This window comes from Castor canadensis, chromosome 19, assembly GCF_047511655.1.
Source record: "Castor canadensis chromosome 19, mCasCan1.hap1v2, whole genome shotgun sequence".
Taxonomy (NCBI): domain Eukaryota; kingdom Metazoa; phylum Chordata; class Mammalia; order Rodentia; family Castoridae; genus Castor; species Castor canadensis.
The window spans coordinates 20,554,157-20,581,282 of NC_133404.1; the positions used below are offsets into that span (position 1 = coordinate 20,554,157).

Genomic DNA, 27,126 nt, shown 5'->3' on the forward strand with positions numbered 1-27,126 from the left:
AATTAATAAAATTAGAAATGAAAAAGGGATTATCACAACAAGCACCAAAAAATCCAGAGTATCTTTAGAGAATACTCTGAAAGCCTGTATTCAAATAAACTGGAAAATCTAGAAGAAATGGTCAAATTTTCAGACTGGACACAAATGATCAAGCAAAACTGAACCAAGAGGATATAAATCACCTAAACAGATCTATAACAAGTGCTAAAATTGAAGCTGCAATAGAATCTCCCAAAAAAGAAAGGTCCACTGAATCCTGACAGATTCACTGCTGAATTCTATCAGACCTTTAAAGAAGAACTAATACCAATACTTGTCAAACTTTTCCACAAAACAGAAAGGGAAGAAAAACTTCCCAAATCATTCTAGGAAGCCAGTATTACACTTATCCTAAAACTGGACAAGGATACAACAAAAAAAGAGAATTATAAACTAATCTCTTAAATGAACTTGGATGCAAAAATTCTCAATGAAACACTGGCAAACTGAACTCAACAACATATCAAAAAGATCATACAATATGATCAAGACAGTTTCATTCCAGAGATGCAGGGATGGTTCAACATAAGCAAATGATTAAGTGTAACACAGTATATTAACAGAAGCAAAGACAAAAATCACATGATCATCTCAATAGATCCAGAAAAGGTCTTTGACAAAATTCAACATCCTTTTGTGATAAAAGCTCTGATGAAACTAGGAATAGAAGAAATGTACCTCAACATAAAAAAGGCTGTATACTCCAAGCCAATACACAACATAGGGAAAACTGAAAACATTACCTCTAAAGTCAGGAACAAGTCAAGAGTGTCCACTCTCTCCACTCTCATTCAACATAGTTCTGGAATACTAGTCAGAGCATTAAGACAGGAAGAAGAAATAAAAGGAATTAAAATAGAAAAGGAAGAAGTCAAACTACCCCTATTTGAGATGACATGATCTTATACCTAAAAGACCTAAAAAAACTCTTGAGACATAAACACCTTCAGCAAAGCAGCAGGATAACAAATCAATTTACAAAAATTAGTAGCCTTTATATAAACAATGAACAGACTTGGAAAGATTTTAGGAAAACAATTCCAGTTACAATAGCCTCAAAAATACCTAGGAATAAGCTTAACAAAGGAAGTGAAAGACCTTCACAGTGAAAACTATAAACCATTGAAGAGAGAAATTGAAGAAGACTTCAGAAGATGGAAAGCTCCCCCATGCTCATGGATTGGCAGAATCAATGTTGTGAAATGGTCATATTACCAAAAGTAAACTACATGTTCACTGAAATCCCCATTAAAATTCCAATGACATTCATCACAGAGATTGAAAAATTAACCCTAAAGTTCATATGGAACCACAAAGACCACAAATAGCCACAGCAATATTGAGCAAAAAGAGTAACTCTGGAGGTAACACAATACCAATATCAAACTATATTCAGAGCCATAGCAATAAAAACAGCAGGGTACTGGCATAAAAACAGACAGAAGACCAGTGCAACACAATAGAAGACCCAGATATGAATCCAGACAGCTAAACCCATCTGATTTTTTTCAAAGGCACCCAAAACATACGATGGAGAAATGACAGCCTCTTCAATAAATGTTGCTGGGAAAACTGGATGTCCGCATGCAGAAAACTGAAACTAGATCCATGTCTTTCACCCTGTACAAGTATCAGCTCAAGTATAAGGTACTTATATTAAGTACCTTCATATAAGACCTGAAACTTTGAAACTAGTGAAGATAGAATGTGGAATGTACTGGAACATATAACCATAGGTAATAAATTCTTAATAGTACTCCAAAGGCTCAGCAACTGAGAGAAAGTATTGACAAACAGGACTGCAGGAAACTGGAAAGCTTCTGCACAGCAAAAGAGATGGACACCAGATTGAAGAGGAATGGTAGAAAATCTTTGTCATATTCATCTGGCAAGAGGTTAATAACCAGACTATTCAGGGAGCTCAAAAAAACTAAACTTCCAAAGAGTCAATGAAGAAATGGGAAATGAACCGAATAGACATTTTTCTTTTTTTACCATGCATCTTTAGTGTAAATCTACTCATTCATTTATGCTTTCAAATTTAACTTTTAACTTTGCACATACCTTTTAAAACTTTCCATATTCAATTTACCACCCCTTGTTTGACTTTTGTGTTAACATTCTTTTTTAAATTGTTGTACTGGGGGTACATTGTGAGATTCACAAAAGTTCTTACAATTATCATAGTTGAATTCACCCTCTCCAACATTCCCCTAGACCTCCCCTCTACCCATTCCTGGAATAGCTTGAACAGCTCTCAATTTTCCATTTACATACATGTGGACACAGTATTTGAACCATATTCTATTGAGAGCTGTCTTTTCATTCTTAGCATTACATTTTTTGCCTTTTTATTATAAATTTTTATCAAGATATATTCATTATGGGGGAGTTCGTAGTGACAACTGCAATTAGGCTTACACTGTACATTATTTACATTGTTCCCATCATCTCTCCTCTCAGACCCCTACCCACCTCACTTAAAGCAATTGCAAGAGGTTTTTTAGTTCTGATTCATTTAGGCATATGAAGTCCACCTAACATATACCATCACCTTAATCTCCCTTCTTCACCCTCCCCTTCCCACTAGTACTCTCCCAATACACACACACTGTGCCTGTTTCAGTCCTGGTTTTCATTGTTAATATTTATGTTCAAAGGGGTGTCTTAATGTATGCCCACTGTGAATATACTTCACTTTGGTCTAGCTAACCACTTCCTTTACTCTCCCTTACTCCTTTACCTCCAACCCCCGTTTTCAACATTTTTCAATACACATCCTTATATCCTCTACCTTCACATCTTATGTTATGTGATATTACTGATGCTCTGTCATTCTCTTTTCCTTTCTCTCTTTCCCCTAGTCCCATAGAGTAATTCCACTGTAACAAATACGTTCTACATCTGAGTTTGTATATGATCATGCTTGTTTTTTTGGATATGTTTATCTTCCACATATGAAAGAAAACATGCATCTTTTTTGTTTCTGATCCTGGCTAACTTCACTTAACATGATGTCTTCCAATTGCATACATTTACCTTTGAACCACATGTCATTATTCCTTGTGGCTGAGTAATACTGCGTTGTATACATATACCACAATTTCATGATCCATTCTTCAGTTGTAGGGCATCTGGGTCATTTCCAGAGCTTGGCTATTGTGAATAGTGCTGTGATGAACATCAGTGTAAAGGTATCTTTACAGGATCCTGTCTTATGTTCTTTTGGGTAGATGCCCAGGAGTGGTGTCACTGGATCATATGGCAGTTCTAGCTCTAGTTTTTTGAAGAATCACTATACTATTTTCATAGTGGTTGTATTAATTTGCATTCACACCAGCAGTGTATAAGGTTTCCTGTTTCACCACATCCTCACTGGCATTTGTTGTTGCTATTATGGCCATTCTAACTGGTGTGAGATGAAAGCTAAGTGTTGTTTTGATTTGCATCTTTTTTATAACCAGGAAAGTTGAACAATTCTTCATTTATTTACTGGCCATTTGTACCTCTTCCTTTGAGAATTCCCTGTTTAATTCATGTGCCCATTTCTTCACTGGGGTGTTGATTCTTTGGGAGCTGAGGTTTTTGAGTTCCCTGTAGATTCTGGATATTACCCCTTATCATATGAGTAGCTGGCACAGATATTCTCCCATTCTGTGGGCTGTCTCTTGAGTCTGGTGGCTGTTTCTTTTGCTGTGCAGAAGCTCTATAGTTCAATGCAGTCCCATTTGTTAATTGTTTCTCTTAGATGCTGAGTTTTCTGAGTTCTGTTTAGGAGGTTGTTCCCTATATCTATCTGTTCCAGTGTATTTCTAACTGTTTCTTGGAGTTGTTTCAAAGTTTCAGGCCTTATATTAAGGTCTTTGGTCCACTTTGAGTTGGCTTTGGTACAGGGTGAAAGACAGGGATCTAGTTTCCGTCTTCTGCATGTGGATATCCAGTTTTTCCAGCAGCATTTGTTGAAGAGGATTTTTTCTCCATCATATATTTTGGGCTCCTTTCGTCAAAGATCAGTTAGCTATAGATGCATCGGTTTATGTTTGGATCTTCTATTCTAATCCATTGGTCTTCTGGTCTGTTTTTTGTGCCAACATCTTGCTGTTTTTATGAACAGACGCTTTTCAAAGGAAGAAGTACAAATGGCCAAAAAACACATGAAGTAATGCTCAACATCCCTGGTCATAAAGGAAATGCAAATTAAAACCACATTAAGATTCCACCTCACTCCTGTTAGAATGGCTATCATCAAAAACACAAACAGCAGCAAATATTGGAGAGAAATGGAAGAAAAAGGAAACCTCATACACTGTTGGTGGAATGTAAATTAGTACAACTACTATGGAAAACAGTATGGATGCTCTCTAAAAACTAAAAATAGAGCTACCATATGATCCAGCAAATGCACTCATAGACATACTCCCAGAGGAATGTAAATCAAGTTGCAATAATGGCACCTGCACACCCATGTTTATTGCAGCACTGTTCACAATAGCCAAACTTTAGAAACAGCCAGGATATATATGTATATATATATATGTATATATATATATATGTATGTATATGTGTGTGTGTGTGTCACAATGAAACTTCCTGTATAATCATCATAAGCAAACAAAAATGTCTTTAAAAAAGAAAAGAAGGACATGTAGGTAAAGCAAGTCCTGTCTCGGGGCTGGTACCAGTAGGAGGGGGGAGGGCACAAAGAAAGTGTGAAAGAGGGTGAATATACTGGAAGTCCTATGTATTCATGCAAGAAAATGAACAATGAGCCCTGCTGAAACTGTTCTAAGGATGGGAGTAGGGGAGCTAAAGAAGAATTGATGGAGGGGGTGAGTCTAACTAAGATATATTGTAAGCATTTTGTAAATGTCAAAATGTACCCCCAGTACAGCTATAATATGCTAATAAATCAATAAAAGAAAAAATAAAATTCTCCCTCTTTTCACTTCTGGTAAGTATAGCCTGTATCCTTTTGTGATAGAAATAGTTAAAAAAATTACCAGTGTGACCAGAAAAAATGGAGGATATTTGAAAAGAGGCTTCTTTTCAGCAGAAAAGATGGTATATAGAGAAAGCTCAAACCCACAAGCACTGTAGCAAACTTTTTTCTCAGTCCACCAGCAAGTGTGGATGACCAAAGCATTTTACTTTTGCATGAGTTTTATGTTCTACAATATGATGACATATGGATTCTAAATAAGTTCTAGTTTTCTTCATCATAATTATGATGTATCCAGACTGTGTAACATTTGGAAGATTTGGTAAAGGATACAGATGGAAATTTAAATCATACGTAACCCTACTTCCTGGAATAACTTCAGTTAACATTTTCTTCTATACCCTGCCAGTCTTTTCCTTCTATACTTACACAGAAACACATTCAGACACACATATATGCATAGTCAGCAAGTAAAAGAGAAGTGGGGTCACATGCATAGTTTGGATTCCTTCACCAGTTCCTCTAACAGAATATGACTTCTTGATACACATAACTGTAAAATAATGTCATGTTAGAACTTTTTAAATGCAATCATTCATTTTATAGATGCAGGAGACCGAGAGAGCTTTAAACAATGATCCAGCTACAAAGTAAGGAAGAATACAGTTTTTCCTCTGCTCCCTCCACTCTACCATGAATGTCTAAGACAAATGCCTCATACGCCAAATTTAAACTTGACCTTGGAAAAATCATATATATGAAAATCCTGTGGATAACTCATTGATAAAAAACACAGAGGTAAAAACTTAAGGGATCTAGAAGCAGATCCATGGCTCAAGGCACACTGCACCCAGTCAGCTGCTTCATAGCCACAGCTACATACTCAAAAAGCAAGAATTGGAGCAAAATGACTTGATCCAAAGAGTGAATGAGCCTCCTCTTGGTTACTTATTTTCTTTAGGATTTTGGATGTCTATTCAACAAGAGGAAAGATAATGTCCAGCTTCGTGGCAGAAGTTTCAACAGCAATACTTGACCCGTGCATTTTGCTGGAAAAGAGTGGCATATGACTCACATTCCCAAGTGTCATTGATTTCAGAAGGTTCTGCGAGAAATTGGGGAGCTTTGAATAAACAAAATGATGTTTGAATTAACCGTTTTCTTTCTCTCTTCCTTCTTTTCTTTTTCCTTTTTTTTTTTTTTTGGTGCTAAGGCTTGTAATTTACCCTCTTCTGTGTCCTCCTCTTTTGCAATTCCACTCACACTTATCACAGACTCTCTATCATATCTGTAACTAAGTAGCAATTCCTGTCAGAACATCATGTAAGGAAATAAGACATTGCACCAGCTGTCAATTTATTGTCTCCCAGCTTCAAATTCACCCTTCATTGTCTGTTTCATGAAAATATTTTTGATTCCATTGCCAACTGGGAGTAAATTTCGTTGGCAAAAACTACTGGAGAAACTTTGCTAAAGGTTTGCTTTTTGGTTCAGGAATGTTCCCAAAGTAAGCACCTGCAGCCAGACCCCTGCAGTACGGCCGGATTTTCCAGCATCCAGCTCCTGTAGTATTAGGACATCTTGCACAGCAAGAGCTCCAGCCTCAGGCTTTTGTAGCAGAGTTTCCCCAGTGTCTGGATTCTGAGTGTAGGTGTCTCTCCCAGCACCACTCTGGCTGTGTACTGCATACTAATCACTAGCACCTGGTGGGCAGCAGCTTCTCCTAGCACCCTCCTTGAGGGATTTTCTAGTGGAGTGACTCTGTAGTGAGACACCTCCATGTGAACACATTTCCCCAGCACTTGGTATGACAGACTTTCAGCAAGTTCCACGGATGCAGCACCACAGGGCTCCTTTGCCATCTTCTGAGCCACATTCATTAGCTCTCAGCAATGTCTGTATCTCATCCCTGGAAGTCTTTTCCCTCAGTATTTATCTCCTTTTATCTGCTCCTTTCATCTGCTATTCCTGTATTCTGTGCAGTAAGAATAGTAGACTGTTCCTCCTTATTCCAATCTTCTGTTATAGTTAGCAATTCTCTATATTCAACCTCATGTTCAAATTACTCTGTAGCTTCTCTCTCCTCATTTGACCCTGACAGACACAGGCATAAAGCTATTAGATATCTGTGGTTGCAATGAGAGATGTCAACCCCAGGTAACTAAGAACAGAAAAGAGATTAGTAAAGGATAAAATAGGTAGTTCACAGAATGAAAGAGAAGCCTGAGTCAGACTTGGAAAGCAGAGCCTCTCGGCAGACTTAGCCTTGATGCATGATCCTTGACTTGCATCAGACTCCCTAAACACAGGGGCCTGAGACAGGGGTCTTGGGCAAGTCAGGAGCAAGGAAGCAACAGGAAGGAAGCGGAGTGGGGCAGAAGGAGAAAACTAAGACGACTATGGTCTTAGCTGGAGGTGAGCTGGCCTCACAGGGACACTTGAAGCATACACTGTGATGCCATTGGATGACTCCACCTATGGCACTGTGGCAGCCCCTGTGCCACTTCTCAGTCCACCTTTGGCTGTCAAGGAGGGTAATATCAGGTAGGAAGCTTGATGTTCTGTGAAAGGTATAGCAGTGTGCCCTCAGCAGGCAGCCCAGCTGCATCCTCTTCCATAATACATAGTAAGGTAAGTAAAGAAAGAAAGAAAAAGGCTCAAGGGGACACAAAAAGATACATATGAGTGAGGACATAGGCAAACTTTGCCTAAGGCCTGGCCCTGCTGTGGCCAGCCTTAAAGTGAGTACAGATGTGAGCTTCCAGGCAAAAGCACGTGGCTGAAACCCTTCTCGGCCTTCTCTGCTGTTTTTAATCTAGGTTAACTAGGTCCATTTGGCTCCACAGACATTAAGTCTTTACCAAGCCTCACATTCTCTAACTGGATTACAAAATGCTCTGCTGACTAGAGGCTGAAGTATAGGGAGGAACACGTCTGGGGTTGTGATATGTTCTAATGTGTTCAGGTAAGTAAAAGTCCCAGAAATATTTCACTCATGCACTTATCGATACTGTCATTTTTTTTTGTGGCTGGTAAAAAGCTAGTAGTCAAATCAGACCTTACATTCCTCAAAGTCAAGTACATGTTGAAGTGGTTTGTGTGTCCGTTGCTTATTTTGGCTTTTGTCTGTCTTGTTCCCCTATGACACACTGTCTCATACACAGCCAAGAGTGCAGCTGTGTGATATTTGTTTGCTTGATGTTTATTTTGCAGTGCTGAGGATCAAACCTAGGGCCTTACATATGCTTGGCAAGTGCTCTATCACTGGGCTGCATCTCCAGCCTTGGAATATTATTAGTGGATGCAAATTTCTTCACTCCTAGAAGTTAAAATGAAGAATTCAATATGATAAAATCAGGAAAGGGATAATTCTGGAAACATGCAAATTGTGCTTTTTTTTTCTAAGATAGAATAGAGTAGGAGTCCAAGAAAAGTAACCCACATGTGGCCTCCTGCTCAGTCCCACACCTCTCTTCCTGCTAATGCTGCCTCTCTTGTGTCTGTGATGGCTGGATATCCAGTCCTGTGATAACTACTCTGAGATTAAAAGATCATCCCCTGCAACTATGAGACACATTTGTCTTCTCTGCAAGTCCTTCAGGTGACTAGGAATTCACTTTTAAATGCTTCCATTCTGATAGTGCCAATCTATCTTTTCATTTTGGAATGTTAAAATTATGGTATAAAATACATGTTAGCCCATCATCAAGAGTAGTTCCAATTGTTCCAAAGCACCAGTGAAATGCATTCGTTTTGGGGGGAAGGAGTAGCTAGGGGTTCTGCCAGTTACTCTTCCAGAACACTCAGCAGCAACACTTAAGTGTCACTCTCCCTTTAAAAGACAGATACAGAATAAAAGGCTACCATAATTGCACAACTGTTCAGAAAAGGATGGAATTCCTAAAGCCAGTGATATCGTTAATGCTCAAAAGTTATACAGTTAGTAGTAAGCAAGGTTTGTTTGAACATAACCGTATTTTGCAGTAAGGACTGATAGCTCTGTCAAGGGTTAGGAAAAAGAAATCCCAGGGAAGTTTGAAATATGAATATAAATAACCAAAGGACATTTCCCAGAAATGTAAAGTTTAATCCTTGAAAGCAGTCAATGCCATTTTAGCCCACCTACTTCAGCTATCACTGAGCAGTATTATAGGTGTATGATCATGCTAAATTAGCCATTTTCTGGGAATAGGAAGCAAATGCTACCTTCCCACAGAGAATGTTTTTCCCTTTTAAAGTATAAATTCAAGCTGACACATCTAAATTGGCCAGGATTTTCTCTCTATGAAAACTGAAGTCCACAAAAGGTTGTAGCTGTCTAGTAAATTCCCCACAGAGGATTCCAGTGGAGATAAAAAGCTAAAGGAATGCTGAGGTTATTTTTCTACAGTTTTTCTAAAAGAAGCATATAAAGTGCTGTGACCTATCGGGCGTTTTGTACTAACAGTGTGTGGGGAGGGAACTGACTGCCAGGACATCTCTCAGTAGACAGCTAAGTTCTGTTTCATCCTCTTTTGTCATTTCCTTGGAAACAAAAATCTTATACTGAATATCTTTTATCAAAACAACACAAAGCACATAAAGATAATTTAGGTTGACTCTAAATTTCCTTGTAAAAATTGCTGGTCCAAACTCATCAGATGACACAAGTGGAATGAACAGACTCATCTGTCACTCAAAGCAGCTCTTCAGGGGACCTAGTGAAAGGAGAGAAATTGACCTCTTGGATCCTGACCAACACCCCACTAAGCATCACCAACCAACTGGTGGAAAATGCACACCTGAAATTCCACCTTTAAATCTTGCAATAATAATGTTACATCTTCTTACTGTTTTAAGTTTTCAAAAATGCAGATGAATGTCTAGTAGGTTCTGAAGAATCCAGTCCCCATTCTGCATCAGCTGAATGCCCCAGTCCAGAATTAGCAGCCAAAACCTACTTAAGAATTAATCAAAAGAGCCAAATATGTGTCTTCACTTGTTCAATGAGATACATTTATTCATTTATTTGCTAATCCACACATTATGCCAACTGTAAGCCATAGAGTCATAAGGCAACCTTTCATCCTGAGCTTACTAGTTGAAAGGGGTAGGCAATGCGGAAGGAGGTACTAGTTATTGTAAATTACAAGGGAAACAGGTGCATCAAAATGGCCATGTGGGAACCTGTCAGGACACTGAGGCTTTCTCAAAAGAGACAACTTAAACTTTGCCCTAGGATGACTGTCTAAGGAAACCTGTGAGCCTGAGACCCTGAGTTCTTCCATTGTGTAAAAGACAGTCTGCCAATGACAGATTGCATTTATTCTGTAAACTCCAGACAGTCAAAGACAGGGTCAGTGGAGAGAAGGAAATTGAAGACAGGTTTCAGCTTCAAGGGAAGAGTGGCTTAGTAATTAGAATAGGACAAAATGGAAGTGTCTTTTGAAAATGCTAAAGAAGAAAGCAGGTGCTACCTCTAAGAGACACCGCAATGGGATTTTGCACAGACAGGGGAGAAGAAGTGATGCTGAGGTTTCCTCCAGGACTGAAACACCCTTTGAAAACAGGCTTGCTGCTGAAATGCAATTTATTCAAGGTTATCGACTAAGCTGGGGTCAGAGCTGGCATTTCAGTTGCAGGGGAAATGTTACTTCTTCTTTTTTTTCCATGGTGGGGGAAGCAGGAAGATAGAAGATACAGTCACTGCTTCCATAAATCAACTTGAGCATTTTGCTTGAAACTAGTACTGATCATAAATCTTCACTGCTTCTGACTGGCATGTAAGAATATTACTAATAAGTGCCAGGATTAAACCTGAGAGACTTGTGATTGTAATCTGAAAAGTATTTATGCAGCTGAACAATTTGTTATTTTTAATTAAATGGTAAAATCTGACATTTAATTTTATCTGAAGAAAAGAGCAGTTACTTCGACAGAATATTGTTTTGATATGATAGACTTATTAAAACCCTTAATTAGTTATATGGCCTGAGTTCAGAATCCCCCACCCAGTATATGGCATGAAACCAAATACTGTGGTGTTGGCTGCTATAAACTAGTGGGGTTTCCTTGATGGAGCACGGAAACTAGAATTTGCTGCACATGTTACAGGAACATGTGTTTGGTGAAAATTCTCATTATCACTAAAATTGCACAATAAGCTCTCAACAAATTGTCCTTTGTTTCTTGCCAACATAGATATGCTTATCTATGTATTTATCCTTATTGTGAGAAGAAAATGTTGAATGCAAGAGAGAGGGAGAGAAATGGCAAGTTGCTTCATTCTTATACATTCCTAGTTTGTATTATAAACATCCCATCTATTAAACTGAAAATTATCAATTTGTTTATGGCTTCACTCATTTGAATCGTATGGTGTTGACCACTGCCCTATTAAGAAAACTCCATGGAGGGAGTGAATTCAAGTATGGTATATTTGACATACTGTAAGAACTTCTGTAAATACTATACATATAGTAGCTTCCCTAGGAACTCCAAGTCCTGTAAGGACCAACCAGAAGAAACAATAAAACAGTAATGAGACTGCTAGGAAGACACAGACGAGTTGAAGAGGGAAATACAAAAACTAGACTAGAGCTATAATTCCCCTTACAGACAGGAGGCAGCTCTGGGCTATTCTCAGTCACACCAAATGCTCAGTGAGATTGGCAGAGTGGAACCAGCAAGGGAAGACAGCCCTTACCACACCACAGCCTAGTCCTTCTATCTCTTCTTAACATGTGACTCCTACTGCCCTGTAACTGGTGCTGCTTTGGGACAGGGACTCATCAGGAACGTTCTCTGTATCATCCTCTTTCCACCTACCACTTAATTCAGAATCATCTCAAAGATGTTCTTTGCGCTGGCTCGTTAAATCACGTGCCCACTGATGTTCTACAAGTGTCAGGACCCCCCCAAAGCTGAGTGGAGTCCTTCTGAGAAGAAATTGCTTTGCCACATGTGGCAATCACACAGTCTGTTAGTTCTAAGAGACTGCAGAGCTGCCAGCTGTTTGTTGAAGAGTTTCCTGAGCAGCAAGCCGTGACTTGATATACCAGTGGGCAAAGAGAAGCTTCAACCCTTCTCAGGGTCCAGGCACCAACCAAGAACCTCACTGACAGGCTGCAGGATGTATGCATGTAGACACCCTTTACCACCAAGCAGCTTTTGTCCATAGAAAATGCATAGCACACCTAAGAGGTCTCTCTTCCTGGGAAAGCTCATGACCACAATTGGTTTGATACAGAAATGTTATAAACCAACTGGGTTTTAAGTCCCCCTTTGTGTCGTACACAATTAAAAATAATTCAGTTGCCATTTGTTTTCATTTCTTGGTTTGTGGCTATATTGTTAATAATTTAATTTTATAGCATTGCTAAAAGGTTGCAATTAATATGACATCATCTCTTCTCATATTTTAGAGAAAAAAAGTTGAATGGGGATTTTTTTTGTCTTTTCAGTAAGCTTTGACTTCAAAGATGTATGAGGAATGACCACGTTTTGTTACTATGACTCACAGATACTTAAGCAAAGAGCAAACCTTTGAAGTCCAGCTGATTAGGACAGACATTTTTTTTTTTTTATATTCTCTGTGGTGCCACCTAGTCGTATAATCATCTAACTTTATCCTCATTCACGGTCTGTTGCGGGGGGGACCTCTACAAATGGTTGCAAATCCTTCTACTGTGTGTAATTTACATTCATACCATCTCAAGACTACAGACTTGGAGCACATGCCTCCTTTCCTGGACACCTCAGGTACAGATGGAAAAGGGTGGCTATCAAATGTCTTTATCAGGGTCAGAGAAAAGCACAGTTGGTATCCAAAAACTGACAATAGAATTTTAGTCTTCTCTGCTAGAGGAGTCATTAAAATGAACCTCTAGTCAACTTCTTCAGTAGAACCAAAGCAGATGTAGGGTTTGGTCAGCCATGTCCCCTGTTAGTATCAGTTTTATAATAGATCTAGGTTGTCTCCAGTAACCAAGCATATTTCCGTCAACAAAGCTTCATATGCCTGGAAGGTGTGGTTCATACTGATAAGAAGGAAATGAAAAAGATTCAGCCCTGTCAGGTGACTTGGTCCCTTGGGTACTGTCACTACCACCTTAGGGATAACATCACTCTGAGTGTGCACAGTGAAGGAAAGTGTACTGGGAAACTTGGGTTTAGAAATTGTTACAAAATGGACGATATTGTTAACTTGGAAGTGTTATCTTTGATTCCATATTTATGGACCCAATTTTTCAAATTTGAACAAATGTTGAAATTACCACAGTTATCAGTAGCAATTTAGAAATTACAGATCAATATAATAGTCTTGTAACTTGGATTTAACCTTATAAAATAACCCAACAGGTATGGGTACTTCCCTTTGTCCCACTTACTACAATAGCAGGGTTGCAGGTGAGAAGAGGTGTCTAACAACCAGAACCCCCATTTCCTAGACCCACAGGCTGGTGCCCCAATTTAGTTCTCTCCAACAGAAAGCCCTCCATGCCTGGCACAGGAAACTATATGTGAAAGTCTTCCAGCTGGCTAGAAAGATGACATGGAACAACCTCAGCAGTCTCATGTTTGCAACGATAGGAATTCTCATCAGCCTCTTCCCTGAATGAATGAGGAGACCAGAGCAGACTACCAGCTGGAAATGTTCACCTTGGAATTCTTATGTGAAAAACATATATATCCTTTAAATCACTGAAGGAATTTGAATTCCTATTATAGCAGCTTAGCATTCCCTAACCAGCCAATCAAGGTAAAAAGTTATTGCTACAGTGGCCACAAGGTCCCTAATTCATTTGTGAGTCTCATGAATATTTTCATTGTTGACAATGATAGCATGTAGCCTAAGAGCTTTTCAAAAATATATACTATGGCAACATAGTTAAAAAGTGACTTTACTTTATATGAAATGACATAGTGATACATGGTGCCAACCACGTGCCAGTTTTGATGAGATCAGTGATCATTCTGATTCTAATAGACTGAATTAGTCCTAAGAACTTTATAACACTTACACAGTTGCATTTCTAGCCTTTAATTATTTATAAGATAGTGAAGAGTAGTTTCCAATATAGCAATTTTATTTTATGTATTTTTGTCCTTATTTTTATTTTTGGTTAACATATAATAATTGTACATATGGGGTACAATTGTTAAATTTTATATTATTATTTATGGGGAACAATGTTAAATTTTAATACATGTATGCATCATGTAATAACCAAACATAATAACATATATCTCATCTTAAACTTTTATCATTTCTTGATAATGGGCATACTCAAAATCATTCCTTCTATTTTGAAGTATATAATGCATTATTGCTACCTATATTCACCTGACTGTGCAGTATGACACCAGAACTTATTCCTCCTGCCTAGGTATAACGTTGATCCTATTGGCCAACATCTCCCCATCCCTCTCTGCCCGCATCTCCCCAGTCCCTGGTAACCACTATTCCACTCTCAAACTTCAATGAAATTGAGATTTTTAGATTCCACATATAAGTGAGATCATACAGTATTTGTCTGTGTCTGGCTTATTTCACTTGACACAATGTCCTCCAAGTTCATCCATGTTGCAAACTACAAGATCTCATCCTTCTTATTGTGTCATGTATAGGTATCACATTTTCTTTATCCACTTACCAGCTGATAGACACTTAATTAATTCCATATCTTGGCTATTGGGAACAGCATAGCCATAACCATGGGAGAGCAGATGTCTCTTCAGCCCACTGATTTCTTCTCTTTTGGACACAAAAAGTATGCTCACAGATTGCAATAAATCAAAACAATGACCAGACATTGGACATGTAGGTAGAAAGTTGGAAATTCATAAATTAAATTTCAGACTACAGAGATGCAATGTCTTCTGGATGAGTATGAAATAACTCACTTCCTGTTCAATAGGTTTCTCAGAGTTTAGTCAAATTGAGAAATCGATGATTCAGACCTCTGCTGAGTTTTTCACTCATTAGGAAGGAAAGTTTAAGCCTCCAAAACTGAAAATTAAAAGCATACTCAAAAATCTTTACCCTCATCCACATTGCTAAGACTGCCATCCGTAACTCCACTGAGCACAGCTCTGCAGTGTTGGGCCTGGCCTGTTGCCCACAGCAGCTCCATTCTCAGATGCAGGTATCACCTGGACACCTGGACCTCTCAGGAGAAATTAGTATTTCCTGTGTTTTATTCCTGCATATTGAAGATCTGTGTGGTTTGATGTCTTACCATTGCAAGTCATCCTGGGAATCCAGTAAAACAGGACTTCCCATCCAAAGGCTGGCTCTGCAGATGGTGTACATGCTCTGCAGTAAGAGCCCATGGCCTCTCCAGCCAAATGTTGGAAAATTCTGCATGCTTCTGCAGCTTTGGGAAGTAGCCCTCTACACTCACCATGAGCATAAATAAATAAGCCTCTTCCCAGTTGATCACATGCACTCTCATGTCATGGAAGAAGCCTGACTGTGGAGGGCAGAGTGAAGTCCTCCTGGAACTGCAGTGAAAGCTGAATGTGATGACCTTTATTCTGGATATATGTGGAAACTATTTGTTTTGTTGTCACTGAGATTTCTTTCTTCTAGACAACCAAACTAGGCTTTGCTATGTAAAATGCAAATGTTCTGAACTTCATTGACACTATGACCTTACTGGCATGGTAAGTTTCCAATAGAAAATCCATGTTAATATCTTAAAACAACAGCACATTTTGCATATGGAACAGCCTGAACAGCATGTACTGCACCAAGGGAGGCATAAGGAAACCTCATGATGGTGACAAGCCCTCCATCTACACTACAGCTTCTAGGGCCAGGAGGGTTTTTCCAGACAGCATAGACTTGTCATTTAGGAGTGTGCAACATGGTGGGTGGATGTGTAAGGCACAGGAAACTGGTCAAATCTCAAATGACTCCATGATTCATTCTCTTGATTCTTTTGTCTTAATAAATTTCACAGGTTCTATTTATTGTCACCTGCCCCTTTTCTCCTGAAAACCAAAAGCATTGAAGCCTTTGAGTTAACTTGGTTCAAAAAGCAATGTTTTCATCTCATAAAAACTATGTGCCTGATGATGTTTGTTTGTCCTTACTGGACTTGAGCAGACATCCTAGCTAGAACTTCTTTTTTTTTTTTTTTTTTTCATCTTATCTAGAGGAAAGATTTTATTTTGGTTCATGGTATCAGAGGTTTATTTTTTATTTTTTTTTTCATTTTTCTTTTATTATTCATATGTGCATACAAGGCTTGGTTTATTTCTCCCCCCTGCCCCCACCCCCTCCCTTACCACCCACTCCACCCCCTCCCGCTCCCCCCCTCAATACCCAGCAGAAACTATTTTGCCCTTATCTCTAATTTTGTTGTAGAGAGAGTATAAGCAATAATAGGAAGGAACAAGGGGTTTTGCTGGTTGAGATAAGGATAGCTATACAGGGCATTGACTCACATTGATTTCCTGTGCGTGGGTGTTACCTTCTAGGTTAATTCTTTTTAATCTAACCTTTTCTCTAGTTCCTGGTCTCCTTTTCCTATTGGCCTCAGTTGCTTTAAGGTATCTGCTTTAGTTTCTCTGCATTAAGGGCAACAAATGCTAGCTAGTTTTTTAGGTGTCTTACCTATCCTCACCCCTTCCTTGTGTGCTCTCGCTTTTATCATGTGCTCATAGTCCAATCCCCTTGTTGTGTTTGCCCTTGATCTAATGTCCACATATGAGGGAGAACATACGATTTTTGGTCTTTTGAGCCAGGCTAACCTCACTCAGAATGATGTTCTCCAATTCCATCCATTTACCAGCGAATGATAACATTTCGTTCTTCTTCATGGCTGCATAAAATTCCATTGTGTATAGATACCACATTTTCTTAATCCATTCGTCAGTGCTGGGGCATCTTGGCTGTTTCCATAACTTGGCTATTGTGAATAGTGCCGCAATAAACATGGATGTGCAGGTGCCTCTGGAGTAACAGTCTTTTGGGTATATCCCCAAGAGTGGTATTGCTGGATCAAATGGTAGATCGATGTCCAGCTTTTTAAGTAGCCTCCAAATTTTTTTCCAGAGTGGTTGTACTAGTCTACATTCCCACCAACAGTGTAAGAGGGTTCCTTTTTCCCCGCATCCTCGCCAACACCTGTTGTTGGTGGTGTTGCTGATGATGGCTATTCTAACAGGGGTGAGGTGGAATCTTAGTGTGGTTTTAATTTGCATTTCCTTTATTGCTAGAGATGGTGAGCATTTTTTCACGTGTTTTCTGGCCATTTGAATTTCTTCTTTTGAGAAAGTTCTGTTTAGTTCACTTGCCCATTTCTTTATTGGTTCATTAGTTTTGGGAGAATTTAGTTTTTTAAGTTCCCTGTATATTCTGGTTATCAGTCCTTTGTCTGATGTATAATTGGCAAATATTTTCTCCCACTCTGTGGGTGTTCTCTTCAGTTTAGAGACCATTTCTTTTGATGAACAGAAGCTTTTTAGTTTTATGAGGTCCCATTTATCTATGCTATCTCTTAGCTGCTGTGCTGCTGGGGTTTCATTGAGAAAGTTCTTACCTATACCTACTAACTCCAGAGTATTTCCTACTCTTTCTTGTATCAACTTAAGAGTTTGGGGTCTGATATTAAGATCCTTGATCCATTTTGAGTTAATCTTGGTATAGGGTGATATACATGGATCTAGTTTCAGTTTTTTGCAGACTGCTAACCAGTTTTCCCAGCAGTTTTTGTTGAAGAGGCTGCTATTTCTCCATCGTATATTTTTAGCTCCTTTGTCAAAGATAAGTTGCTTATAGTTGTGTGGCTTCATATCTGGATCCTCTATTCTGTTCCACTGGTCTTCATGTCTGTTTTTGTGCCAGTACCATGCTGTTTTTATTATTATTGCTTTGTAATATAGTTTGAAGTCAGGTATTGTGATACCTCCTGCATTGTTCTTTTGACTGAGTATTGCCTTGGCTATTCGTGGCCTCTTGTGTTTCCATATAAATTTAACAGTAGATTTTTCAATCTCTTTGATGAATGTCATTGGAATTTTGATGGGAATTGCATTAAACATGTAGATTACTTTTGGGAGTATAGACATTTTTACTATGTTGATTCTACCAATCCATGAGCATGGGAGATCTCTCCACTTTCTATAGTCTTCCTCAATCTCTTTCTTCAGAAGTGTATAGTTTTCCTTGTAGAGGTCTTTCACATCTTTTGTTCGGTTTACACCTAGGTATTTGATTTTTTTTGAGGCTATTGTAAATGGAATTGTTTTCATACATTCTTTTTCCGTTTGCTCATTGTTAGTGTATAGAAATGCTAATGATTTTTCTATGTTGATTTTATATCCTGCTACCTTGCTATAGCTATTGATGATGTCTAGAAGCTTCTGAGTAGAGTTTTTTGGGTCTTTAAGGTAGAACTTCTTTATTGATGTTCTTGGCCACTTGGGAGCACAGAAAGCTGAAGGTCTATGTCAAGGTCTATGTTTAGCTTGGACTAGGTCAAATTAAAAATTTTTAGTAACTGGGCTGAGGGTGTAGCTCAGTGGTAGAGTGCTTGCCTAGCATATGTGAGGCCCAGCACTATATATATATATATATAGTATAATATGTATATATATAATATATACATGTTTATAGTATATATTTATTATATGTATGTAGCGTGTCTTACTGTAGACTCTATCTCTGGATCATTAGCCCTGTGAAATAACCAAGGAAGAGTACAGAGCCTGGAAGAGGAGAAATGATTGACAGTTTTACCGTATTTTCTTTAAAAATGCATGAGCACATGTTGCACTCGGAGCACTGGGTAGTATGCTGTTGGGTTTTCCTGATTGAAGCTCGAGATCTCCGGAGGAATTTGTGAAGAAAGATAGAAGCCTGCTCCAGAGCCACCTTTGACAACCCACTGTGCAATAAGTGTCATTTATTGTGACTCTAATGAAAACCTCATCCACTGGCTCTCCCACCCTGCATGTCTCACTGGTTTTCCTTTTGTGGATGCCACTGTGGGAGGCTCTCAAAAGCTTCCTGTTCACTCTGACCATGAAGAGTATGAGCTACTTCCCAGGGGACTCTTTGTGCTCACAGTTTCAGTGTGTTGCAGGGCTGTTCCTGCTGTGGTGCGAACCCACCTTACTACCATATGAAGTCCCTGGGATCGTTGTAAAGGCCTTTTCAATCATTGTCCTTTAAGCAAGATTCTCTGCATTCATTACCAGATGATCTGCTGTTCTCTATTATCTTTGCTAGGCTTCTGGATTAGGGTCATGGTAGCACCACAGAATGAACGAGTGCCTCTCTACCTCCTTATAATGCCCCAATAAGCATACCCTTGAGAAAATCTGAAAACCATGAATTTGGCTCTGACATCTTTTTAGTGGGGATTTCTTTGATAAATTTTCTACAATTTTCCCAATACTGTTGTTTCCCTCTACTTTTGTTCTAAGTTTTATAATTTTTCTTTTCTCCCAAAAGATAAATTGTCCACCTTTCTAGACATTTCAAACTACTAGTAAAACTGCACACGGATCTCCAGAGCCTCTTTTACAAGGGGACTAATACCATTCACAAGGGCCCCACCCTCGTGACCAAACCACCTCCCAAAGGCTCCATCTACTAATATCATCATTTTGGGGGTTAAGATTTTAACATGCTAATTTTGGGGGAAACAAATATTCAGTACTATACACTATGCAAGAAAACAACATTTGTCTTAACTCATTGTAAAAATTAATGGCCAATTCATTATACTTTACCTTTTGGATGAACATTTATGGATAGATGCACTTTGGGGTCACATGGCATCAATCAAAAGTGAAGTCAATTCAACATTTCTTCTGACATTTTAAAACCACAGTAAATGTAGGGACAGTGACCACAGGCCCAATCATTGCCTCAAATGATTGAACTTAGAAGTCAACAATTGTAACTTATCATGAACGTTTGGCATTGGAGTGTAAATCCATAGGACACAGAGGCAAGGTAGAGAAAATGTACTCTAGTCATGTAATTTCCAAAATGTGTGCACTGTGTTCTGTTGCCTCAATGCACCTGGTTACAATGGAAATTTGTGCAGTATTTGTGTGCAAAAGCTACCCAACAGCTGAAATAGGACTATGACAGTATTTGGGTGGGGGTGTAGCTCAGTGGTACAGTTGTTGCCCAATATGCACCAGACCCTGGGTTAGATCCCCAGTGTGGAAAGAGAGAGAGAGAGAGAGAGAAATTGGGAGGGAGGGAGGCAAGGAGGAAGAAAGACAGAAAAAAGAAATTTAACAATATTTGACTGGTATTCCTCTTACCAGATATGAGGGATACATGTCTTGGTTTTCTCACATAACTTAAAAACCTAACACATTTACTCAAATGAATAAAATTTACAATAGTAGGAGCACTATATTGAACATTATAATGTAAGCATACTAATTAGGCACAGTTACTAGTAATCAACTGAAATACATACTATACAGTAATTTGTGGTAATATTGTATTACTCTTACAAGAAATTTCATTATAATTATAAATTATTAGTTTATAACTTGTTAAAAAGTAAACAGTATGATATAGAGCATAAAATATATTCTATTAAATGAAAAAAATCTTATGAAGGTAATGTAGTATCATCCACTTGTCAATAATATACCTCAGTATGAAAATAACCAGTTTAAGAACTCAGAATCTCAGAGTTGGAATGCAGTTGCATCTACACAACTTTGTTTACATATTTCAGGAAATCTAGCTTTGACTAGTGATAGTTTTGCTGTTGGTAGAATCCATAGATCTTCCAACCACACACCTACAATGTCATTTTATTGGTACTCCAGCAAGATGGAAGGATACATTCCCTTGGAGAAGGGGCATGTGGTGGCCCATAGTCACTGCCCAGGTGAAGGAAGCCAACTGTGGTCACCTGGAGACCCTGAAAAGTTCTGGCTACTTGCAGAGACAAACAGTGACTCTGCCCACCTAGGGGGAGCTGGGGTGAGTAGTATGGTGTGGTGTCACCATTACTGATGGGAAGGGTCAAGGGACATGGTTCCAGGAGTGAGATCTGAATAAGGAAACAGCTCAATGCAAAGCATGCTTTCTCGCAGGAAATAAAATACTTTTTTTCCACACTAAAGCTAATCTCTCTATGTTTCATCAAAGAACGGTGGGTACTATGTGAGTCCAGGCCCATCGTAAGAGACTGACTCTCACATAAACATAGGTATCCGACTCGATGTGTCACTCATTACATTTGAGCCTTCTCCCTCTACCAAAGAGTTGCTTCCTTGGTTTTTAGAAAGGCTCATCTCAGGACATGGAAGAGAAACTCACTTGTTACAAGTCTTATTTGGCATATGTCAAAGAACACTGCAGGAACTTGATTTATTGTCTCACTAGTCTACACCTAACCCATGTATAGGAGAGATTAATAAATTGAAATGGAGCTTGAGGAGTGCATGCACTGTGTGACTGCAGGACACGGTATCTCAGCCTCTGACCCCCCCCCACGCCCCCTTCCTCCAACTAAAAATCCTACATGGACACTGCCCTTCCCTGTGATAGCAACACACACAGCTACTGATTCCTTCTACTTATTCCTCTTTCGGAAAGTGACTATTAGACATTTAACCAAATATACCTACCCATTTGTGTATCCATGATATAATTCTCAAGTATATTTGGCATATGTTTTACTGTGCAATTGCCCAAATACGGGCAATGAGAAGAGTGGTCCTCAATAACTGGAGGGAGAATCTGATAGAGGTGACACTGAGGTCCACCACCCACAAGTCCTCTCTGGGCATCACTTCTGCACAGTGTGGGTGTTCTCTATCTATAGAGGATGTGTTCCAAGACCCTGTAGATGTCTGAAACCATAGGTAGAGCCAAGTCCTGTAATTTCATGCCTTCTTCATCTTCACGTAGTACTTACCATGCATCTCAGCCATAACGTTTGCAGTGTGAGGTATAACCACAAAACTAGCATGAACTTCGTCTTCCTACTTCACAATTTCACGAGTAAGATATTCATTCTTATCAAAGATCATAGCATACTGAGCATATGGGTTTTTTGCTTTCCTTAAGTTAAGAACTTTCACCTTTCATTTACAGGAAGCAGTTTACAGTTTCCTTTTAGCATATCCAAATGCCAGTATCATGGCTCTTGTGCTTTGGGGCCATCATTAAGTGAAATAAGGGTTACCTGATCACAAGCACTGCAGTACTGCAGCAGTCCAACCGCCTGTGAGAAGGCCACTAGGGGCCTCATGGGCAGGTAGAGTGATAGCATGGATACCCTGGATGGAGGGATAATTCAAGTCCCAGGCAGGAAGGAGTGGGCTAGCTCAAGATTTTATCATGTTATTAGAATGGCATACCATTTAAAACTTGTGAAATCTTTATGTCTGCAATTTTCCATTTCATATTTTCAGACCACAGTTGACCATACGTAACTGAAACTGTGTAAAGCAAAACCATAGAGAAGGGGGAAACTACTAAGGTCAGTGTCTGGCTCAGGTGAGTGATTAGTAAGGCTCCTAGGAAAGGAGTGAATGCCTGTGTTGAGGGTTATATGATAAGAAACTGGAAGAAACACCAGGCATGATGGCTCATGCCTGTAATCACTAAGATAGTGGTTTGAGGCCAGCCTGGCAAAAAGTTAGTGAAACACATCTCTACCAATAAGCTGGGCCTGGTAATGTGTGTCCATAATCCCAGTGTCAAGGCTGGCCCTGAGCAAAACAGCAAGACCTTAAGGTAGGAGGAAACTAAAGCAATAAATATGGTTGGAATTGTGGCTCAAGTGGCAGAGCACTTATCTAGCAAATACAAGGCCCTGAGTTCAAACCCCAGTATCGCCACAAAAGGAAGGAGGGAAGGGAAGGAAGGAGGGGAGGTGAGGGGAGGAGAAGGGAAGACCTGGAAGAAACTAACACAATGTGAAGAGCAGATGGGTAAAACATCTTCCAGGAAGGTTTTGAAATTACATTGCATCATGGTTTGCAAAAACAAGGCTCCAGTTTGTGAGAATGTAATTTGAAGACAAACATAACATGACAAAAAATAACCCTCTTAAAGGTAGAAGTTCATCAGAAGCTAGGATGCTTGCACAATTTGCGGGACTCAGTGCAAAATAAAAGATTTGCAGCTTCTTAGTCAAAACCAAGGGTATCAAGATCGAGACATCAAAGCATTAAACCCATGTTGGGACCCTTGACTGTGTGCAAGACACCCATCCATGCAGCCCTCCTGCCTGAGGGCAGCTGGCACTGTTCACCACGTTGTGCATCCTAAAGCTGTGTCCATTTTCTAGTACCTGAGTGCAGAAATAAATCCACAGGCTGTTTGTCAAGGCTTCAGACACTGAGCCAAGCAGCAGAAGGAGACCCTAGTGTGGATGTGGTGAGTAGCATGTCCCCCAGGCACATGGAGGGACCCCCTTAGAACCCAGAGTGGACTGTGACCTGTATCTTCTTAGTGGGGGCAGAGCAGAGGTAGAAGAGACACAGTCAGAGGCCACAGGCACTGGGGCGTCTGCTCTTTGGGCTATGACCTGACCTCACAGTTTGCCTGGGGGGGTGATTCTAACACAGGAGGTTGCCACAACTCGTGAGCACAGAAGTCACATCATGGTGGCATATTTAAACCCCTACCTGTCTGAGGAGGGATTTAAATTTAAGGCAAATTTCAGATGGTCATTAAAAGGAAGATGCTTTTCTTTCCAGAGGAGAAATACAATGCCTGCTTCCCTCGGGGAGCCAACAGATTCTATGATTTCATGATTTTGTACGATTAGTGAAAATGGAGACTCTGAGGACAGAAAAGGACATGTGATTTCCAGACAGCTAAGGTCCAATTTTTATGAACTCAGGAACTAGACTGAGTGGAGAGAAGTTAGATCCTATTGGTCCTGCCTGCCTCAAAAGTCCCCATGTGACAGAGGCTTGGTTCCCTAGCCCAGCTTCCCAGCCAGGGCTAGAACTCCTTGCATTTGAGTATAACCATGTCTAGGCTTCTGCTTACCAGGTCCACCGTGGGCCTTGCACTTACACTTAAAGAATGCTTCTCCAGAGATTCTGATGTCCACCTGGTCCAGGGTCAGAGGTTATGGACTGGAGGGTGGGCTGCTGAGAAAGCATGCTGGTGGGACCACTCAGGGAGAAAGAAACTGGGCCACCCGTACTCCCCAGGGTAAAGAGCACATGAACAGTATAAATCCTACCTCTGGGGAGGGCAGGGCAAGCATGATGCCATTTTGTCCATCCCTTCTCCTGCAGTGCCTGTCCCTAGTGCCCCCTCCTTGTAGGAAGCAGGATGGAGCTCCCCTCAACTCCCCCTATGGCTGCTCTTGCTATACCTTCTTCACCAGATGTGAACAAGCTGTCCTCAGTATGCTTACTCAGACCCCCTGTGCATCCAGTTCTCTCATTTTCTGTAATTCAGTTATTTCACAAGTTAAATTCTTCCCTGGACTCAAAACATTTAGCAAAATGACCTCCAATTAAAACCTAATAGATCCAAATAAAGATAAAGTGCACAATTAGAGGCTGTCTCCTAGACAGAGGTAATCCATCCTGACTCCAGTGTTAGCCCAGAAATAGATTCTCACTCCCTCCCCTAGACCAGGCCAAGAGCAAGTACAATATCACTTGCATCTTGTGTCATTAAGGCAGAGCCTCACCATGACTTTCAAGGGGGCTAAAAGCTGACAGTGTTAAGGATATTTTTAAAGTATACATTTGAAAAACTGAAAACTGCATTGCCAAACGTATGTCAAGTATTGAAAATTCCCTTTTCTTGTTCAATAAACAGAATACTGATACCAAAGAAACTGGCTGCCCTGTCTTTTGGTTGAAGTTTTTCACATATGTAGCAAATACATGAGAATTGAGAAATCATACACACATATCTGGTTATTGTTAATAATTATGATATGATCCCATAACTCTCTTGAAGCCAGGTGTGGGCACATCTTTTTAATCAAAATGATGGTCAGTGCTCAAGAATCACAATAATGAAGGTTCTGGATCACTTCTACTTCAGTGATTTCACAGATAATTCTGAGCCCCACATGAGTACATGCCTAGACGTTTTATTCCTTAATAATGCCAACAATGTAACAGCCACAAGACCAGAAAGTCTCACTGAATACAGGAACACTTGCTCGGACATACACAGCAGCCTGAAGATAGTTAACATGCGGGAATTGAGATGAACGTGTGGTGATTTATCTCTGGAGAGGAAACGAACATGAAAAAATATGCAACAACTAGCTGAGTAAGCAACTGACACCATATGGTCCCACCACAGACATTACCGTACACCATCTTTCACTGTCTCGGGGTATTAAAGCAGAGAGTCATCAACGAAGGATTTTAAATGAGTAATAAAATATATAAAACAAGACAGAAACGTAGCCACAATGACATTTTCACTTGAGTATTACTTTCCCTGAAAATATCAAATTACTTTTATGTGATTGAGAGATACGATATACTTGATCACATTCTACCTCCGAAAGGAAGAAGGTGGAAGAACACAGAAGAGTTTTCTACTCCAAGACTGGAGCTATATTTTAAAGGCATGTGCCTATTTTCAGACCTCCAAAACATACCTTGTGTATCCAAGAGTGATGAAACACCAACACGTTGCAACTTTGAAATTAGAGTTCAAAGAATTTGCTAACAATACATGAAAAAGTAAAAGACGCATGAGGGATCTGCTTCCTCCTGCAACACAGAGCTGTGAAACAAAGATGGAAGAGGCGCGTGTATGCCCGAGATGACAAAGATGCATGTGACTGACCTTGATGCGCAGAGATTGAACTCTCAGGAAAGAAAAATCCGCAATATTTGCACGTTGCTGGAGAGTACAGGAATGCGGAAGGAAACACAGCAGAAATAATTTTAACAAACGTATAAGGACTTTAGAACATTCCTTCCTGCTCCCCGTCACAGTCTCACGACATTTCTCTCTGAACTAGGACAGAAAATTCTCACATCCGAGTGCACCACTGCCTGCATTGGCATAGCAAGTCAGCACCACCATTTGCAAGTGGAGAGACAGACTGTAGCCCAAAATTAGCCAGTGTTTCTCTGTGAGTGTAGAACTACCTGGCCCACTGGTGCACTCAGACTTACTGCAAAGTCAATCAAGTCCCCTGCATAGTATCTGCTAATTCTAGAGCCTAGAGACTCACAAAGCAGTCTGGGCTATTGTCTCACGGCCCTTGTTTCCATCTCTAAAACACACACTGGAAATTCTGACATCATGGGTTCTGTGAGGACTGAGATAATGTGATGTGCAGATTGGCACACTTAGGGAGCTGGGAAGATCCTACTTCCTTTCTCTTTCTCCCTCACTGAATGCACATCTGCTTTTGGTAAAGTGAAGTAGTGCAGTTGATGACATCCTTGATATCTAAGCAGTTTCAGTAGATTTGTGGTTTTTGTGCTTTGGCTGAAAATGCTTAAATTGATTGTTGCCAAAGCATAAATCATTTCATTCATTCCAGATAGTCTATCTTGCAGTAGAAGGTAGGTGTGCTCCAGAAAGAGAAAAGGGACAGAGACCCTATGGTGCTGGGTGCAAACAGCACAGATGGAGCACGAGAAACTGACTTTCTGAACATTGTTCCCCTGATCAGAGCAGTGGGATATTTTCTCCTTATTTGAGTTTATTTGTCTCATGAGGCAGCCAGCACAGGCCTCCACAACTGCCTCTCCTCCTATTCAGGCACCTAACCACCCCTTCATCTGGCTGTCCTCCGCTCATACTTGAAGCACTCACAAGCTCCTCAGAAGGATCCTCTAGAAACCTCTGACCTGGACATTTGCACTGGAGCTTCTCACTCCTTGTCCACACAGAGCTCAGCTTCTATAATCATCTGTTTTGGTGGTTTTGTGAACTGGTTAACTCCTATACTGGAGGCTTTATTGCCTTGGTTTCAGAAGCCACTTCTGGTTTTGCTTCAAGAAGAGGGACTAACACAAAGCAAATGTGTGGTCCACAGCTTTTAAAACAGCTCCCAAATATCTCCCTCTCCTGGCATGCAGCCCTTGAACATATGCTCTCCTGTGTGTGGGCTAGACCTAGTGACACCCTCTTAAAAATCAGGACACAGCCAAAATGATAGGGCATTGCTTCCTATATTCACTCACGAAGACTTTTCTGCTGTGGTTTGAATGTG

The 27,126-nt window shown here is 39.9% G+C and overlaps 1 protein-coding gene across 4 annotated transcripts in view; it reads right to left on the reverse strand.

Moving 5' to 3' along the window:
- The window catches only part of Gabrg3 (gamma-aminobutyric acid type A receptor subunit gamma3), a 620,605-nt gene that overhangs the window by 526,147 nt on the left and 67,332 nt on the right, over positions 1-27,126 (reverse strand). Inside the window, exon 1 of one of the 4 annotated variants that reach the window (XM_074061797.1) lies at positions 25,743-26,409. The exons of 2 other annotated variants lie outside the window; for them this stretch is intronic. The gene's annotated coding sequence lies outside the window, so the exon portion shown is untranslated. Of the gene's footprint in view, positions 1-25,551; positions 25,687-25,742; positions 26,410-27,126 lie in introns of those variants that run through there. One more of the 4 variants, XM_074061796.1, reaches the window with a different exon arrangement.